The sequence below is a fragment of the Rana temporaria genome, chromosome 1, assembly GCF_905171775.1.
Source record: "Rana temporaria chromosome 1, aRanTem1.1, whole genome shotgun sequence".
NCBI lineage: Eukaryota > Metazoa > Chordata > Amphibia > Anura > Ranidae > Rana > Rana temporaria.
In genome coordinates this window covers 634,297,056-634,302,700 of record NC_053489.1, presented here as the reverse complement: position 1 = coordinate 634,302,700, position 5,645 = coordinate 634,297,056, and positions in this window count along the sequence as shown.

Here is a 5,645-nt window from a genome sequence, read left to right as displayed (position 1 = left end):
TTCCCCCCCACACATATTACAGTCCTCAGCCTTCCCCCCCCCTCACACATTACAGTCCTCAGCCTTTCCCCCCACACATTACAGTCCTCAGCCTTCCCCCCCCCCACACATTACAGTCCTCAGTTCCGTCCCCCAAACATTACAGTCCTCAGTTCCGTCCCCCACACATTACAGTCCTCAGTTCCGTCCCCCACACATTACAGTCCTCGGTTCTGTCCCCCACACATTACAGTCCTCGGTTTCGTCCCCCACACATTACAGTCCTTGGTTCCGTCCCCCACACATTACAGTCCTCGGTTCCGTCCCCCACACATTACAATCCTCGGTTCCATCCCCCACACATTACAGTCCTCAGTTCCGTCCCCCACACATTACAGTCCTCGGTTCTGTCCCCCACACATTACAGTCCTCGGTTTCGTCCCCCACACATTACAGTCCTTGGTTCCGTCCCCCACACATTACAGTCCTCGGTTCCATCCCCCACACTTAGGGACAGATCGGAGGGAGGCACAGCATGAGGAGAAAAGTTGCAGGGAGGGAGGCGGGACAGTTCTGGATGGAGGGCCGAGGTAACAAACAGGTGATTGGCTGCTAGGATGAAGGACAGTCCTAGCAGCCAATTGCCTGTTTGATAACCTCGGGGAAGCTCCGCCCTCCACCCAGAATTGTTCCGCATCCCGCTGTCGGCTCTATGAGCGACGCAGGAGGAAGAAAAGTCTCCTTGCGGTCCGAATGGCAGAGTGCCGCGGTCCGCATGTGGGGCTCTCTCATGCCGCCTGCTCGCGGCCCGGCTGCAGAAGTGCCGCGGCCCGTTAGTGGGCCGCGGACCGGGGGTTGGGGAACACTGTTGTAGAGGATCCCTCCAGCACTCAAGCCCCAGGCTGGAGGTCACCCCCCCAACCAGGGGGCACCCCCATGGGGTCACCAACAGCCTCCTCAACCCACCATCTCTATCTTGCACCGACTGCCCCCGCTGGCAGGACTCATGAGTATTTATGAGGTGGCCTGCCCCTTGCCAGCCCATTTTGATGGGGATTGGCTAGAGCCCTCATTAATACTACAAGCAACTCATCCTAACCTCCCTCCCATTCTTCTAGAAGCTTCTCCAAGGTTTCAGCAGTCATTCAGCCCTGAACCAGATTCAACTCTAGCCTGGCTCCCAGCCAAACTCAAATTTACCTACACTAACAACTATGTACATCCTACTCTAGCACACTAAAGGGTGCTACACACCTATGTATCTGGGTTGCGATGAACCCCACTCCCAGCCCCCCCTCCCAGTCTTAGGGCTCCTTCACATGGCTGCGTGTAAAGTATGGGCATATTTACCTGACTGGGTGTGGCAAATAGCTGTGCCACCCTACTAGACAGGTTACTAGGATGTTAGGTATATTTTGGGGGTTTGTTTTGCCTTTGTAATCAGTGGAGCAGCTATTGATTGCTTCGGACTGTTCTAGATCTCACAGGCTGCAGATTTGATTGTTTCCCCCTGCATTCTAGAAGCTTGGCAACTATTGTTCATGGGTATTATTAACCAGAAGGATGCCATTACCAGCTATTTTGGGGTCTTGGACCAAGTTCTGAATAAAGCATTTAGCACATGCTGAGAATAACTTGGAACACTATGATGCAGGGGGCTTTAACATTAATACGCTTTACTGTCATATGTGCTTGGAGTTGGCCTTTAAGTACCTTTGTAAAGGGGAACTTTGAACTCCATAGCTCTTGATTTTGCTCATCAAGAAGAATGTTTCTGAAGGTCATTGCATTTAAAAGGCTTCAGTAAGAAAGAAAAAACTCCACTCAGTTAAATGATGAAACCTTCAGTTTCAAAGCATACATTGCCACCAAGTGGTGTATGCAGCACATTTCATTACATGGTTTTAAATACATTGAATATTATGATAGTTTCAAAAACCCATGACAATGTATTTGTTTTTTGTAAACTAACATGTCAAAACTAGTGTTGCTCACGAATATTCGTATTGCGAATATTCGGCTCGAATATGGCATATTCGAGTATTCGCGATATATTTCGAATTTCGCGGTGAATATTCGCAATTCCGAATATTCGCATTTTTTCAATTTTATTTTTAAAACAGATCACATCCTATCGACGTCTAAAAGCATTGCTGGTATGATTAGAGACCCTGGGCCGAGTAGCTAAGCTGAGGCGATCCTTTTATGTTGCCGAATTGAAAAAAAAAAAATTGCGAATTTTCGCTAATGCGAATGCGAAAATGATTGCGAATTTTCGATAACTGTGGTAGGAGAACTCTGATTGTCTCTGATGCAAAAGGGGGGGGCTTTGTGTATGTTTATGTTATGAATATTTGTATGTTTGATATTATTTTTTTTTGTAAGAAGGAAAAAATTGCGCATACCTTAAAAAAAGGGGAGAATACAGCAGCAACTCAAAAATGTTATACAACATAAATTAATACAAGACAGAAAATGGAGTCGCTCTACAAGAATAAAAAATATGTCTAGTGACAAGACATGTGGGCAAATTATAAAATAAGCAAGCGCAAATAACTTGTGAAATACACAGTGAAACAAATATATAAAGAAATATAGTCCCAATAATAGAAAAATAATCTTTCATAAAAATGTCTTTGATATGTGAAGTGAAAAAAAGTCCAAAGCATGCAGCATGAACGTGTTCAATCTTCAAGGTGTTTGATTGACAAACGGCTGTGACAGATGGATAGAGTAAAGAATCACCACCAATGCAAAACACTTTTTATTTTCTATTGTAAAATATCAAGAATATTCTGAGCCAATCAGAGTGCTCCTTCCGCATTTGCCGAATATTCGCAATTATTTTGTATTGTAAAATATCAAGAATATTCTGAGCCAATCAGAGTGCTCCTTCCGCATTTGCCGAATATTCGCAATTATTTTGTATTGTAAAATATCAAGAATATTCTGAGCCAATCAGAGTGCTCCTTCCGCATTTGCCGAATATTCGCAATTATTTTGTATTGTAAAATATCACGAATATTCTGAGCCAATCAGAGTGCTCCTAGCGCTGTTGTCGAAATTTCGCCATCAATATCGCATTCGCATTTTGCGAAATTTCGATAAAATATCACGAATATTCTGAGCCAATCAGAGTGCTCCTAGCGCTGTTGTCGAAATTTCGCCATCAATATCGCATTCGCATTTTGCGAAATTTCGATAAAATATCACGAATATTCTGAGCCAATCAGAGTGCTCCTAGCGCTGTTGTCGAAATTTCGCCATCAATATCGCATTCGCATTTTGCGAAATTTCGATAAAATATCACGAATATTCTGAGCCAATCAGAGTGCTCCTAGCGCTGTTGTCGAAATTTCGCCATCAATATCGCATTCGCATTTTGCGAAATTTCAATAAAATATCACGAATATTCTGAGCCAATCAGAGCGCTCTTACCGCAGTTATCGAAAATTCGCAATTATTTTCGCATTCGCAATAGCGAAAATTCGCAATCATTTCATTTTGATAAAATATCACGAATATTCTAATTTAGCGAATATATCTCGAATATTCGACTATATATTCGAGATATATCGCGAAATCGAATATGGCGTATTCTGCTCAACACTAGTCAAAACTATGCATGATAAAATCCTCTGCCAGAATAAAGAGCCCACCATGTAAATTTCAGCTTCCGATTACCATAGTCATGCAAATATACAACTAGCAGCATTAAGGTCCGTACACACGATCAGACTTTTTGAAAATTGTCAGGCCGCGTACACACGACCGGTTTTCTCGGCAGAATCCAGCAAGAAACTCGATGGGAGACGTATTCTGCCGAGAAAACCGGTCGTGTGCACACTTTTCGCCGAGAAACCCGTCGGGAAACTCGTCGAGCCAAAAAGAGAGCATGTTCTCTATTTCCTCGACGGGCAATGGGAAAATTTGGCTCGACGAGTTTTTTGACAGCCGAACAAGGAACTCGACGGGGAAAACGATGTGTTTCACCCGTCGAGTTTCTCGGTCGTGTGTACGCGGCCTCAGACGGACCTGTTTTTTCGGACAATCCAACCGTGTGTACACTCCATCAGACAAACTTTTTTGCTTTTTCATTGGACAAATCGGCAAAATCGGCAAAATGGAAGGATGAGGTAAGTGAAGGAGGACTGCACTAAGGTAAAGGAAGCTATTTAGGGAAAAACAATTGTACCTTTACAACCCATTTTAACTGTATAAAGACTGTGGATTGACAATGGGTCAGTTAGTGCAGAGGATGAAGAAATAGTAAAAAGGGGAATGAATAGTTAGACCCCTTTCACACTGAGGAGTTTTTCAGGTGGTACAGCGCTAAAAATAGCGCTGCTATACTGCCTGAAAAACATCTGTTACGATGTGTGTATGTATGTATATATATATATATATATATATATATATATATATATATATACAGTACAGACCAAAAGTTTGGACACACCTTCTCATTCAAAGAGTTTTCTTTATTTTCATGACTATGAAAATTGTAGATTCACACTGAAGGCATCAAAACTAAATATAAAAATAAATAAAATATATTTCATATTCTAGGTTCTTCAAAGTAGCCACCTTTTGCTTTGATTACTGCTTGGCACACTCTTGGCATTCTCTTGATGAGCTTCAAGAGGTAGTCACCTGGCGCAGCACCCCATCACTCTCCTTCTTGGTCAAATAGCCCTTACACAGCCTGGAGGTGTGTTTGGGGTCATTGTCCTGTTGAAAAATAAATGATGGTCCAACTAAACGCAAACCGGATGGAATAGCATGCCGCTGCAAGATGCTGTGGTAGCCATGCTGGTTCAGTATGCCTTCAATTTTGATTAAATCCCCAACAGTGTCACCAGCAAAGCACCCCCACACCATCACACCTCCTCCTCCATGCTTCACAGTGGGAACCAGGCATGTAGAGTCCATCCGTTCACCTTTTCTGCGTCGCACAAAGACACGAGGGTTGGAACCAAAGATCTCAAGTTTGGACTCATCAGACCAAAGCACAGATTTCCACTGGTCTAATGTCCATCCCTTGTGTTCTTTATCCCAAACAAGTCTCTTCTGCTTGTTGCCTTTCTTTAGCAGTGGTTTCCTAGCAGATATTCTACCATGAAGGCCTGATTCACACAGTCTCCTCTTACCAGTTCTAGAGATGTGTCTGCTGCAAAAGGTGGCTACTTTGAAGAACCTAGAATATGAAATATATTTTCAGTTGTTTTACACTTTTTTGTTATGTATAATTCCACATGTGTTCATTCACAGTTTTGATGCCTTCAGTGTGAATCTACAATTTTCATAGTCATGAAAATAAAGAAAACTCTTTGATTGAGGAGGTGTGTCCAAACTTTTGGTCTGTACTGTATATGACCCCGGAACATTGATTTCCCTGCCGGCACAGTGAAAGAGAGGAGCATAAACACTTATGGCAGAGCCAGAGGGAGATCTTTCCCATGTTCCTGCTGCTACACAGAGTGATAATACCAATGCACATGGGATGATTAGAGTGTGCCTGGGCACGCCTATGCTTAGCTCTGACAAGTGATTGTAAATGGAGGAATGGAGTGGGATGGGAAAGGCAAGGAAGAGAAAAAAGTCAGGACAAGGAGTTTTCCAACCACGGGTGGGCAATCTGATCTTTGAGACTGCATAGGAGTTAT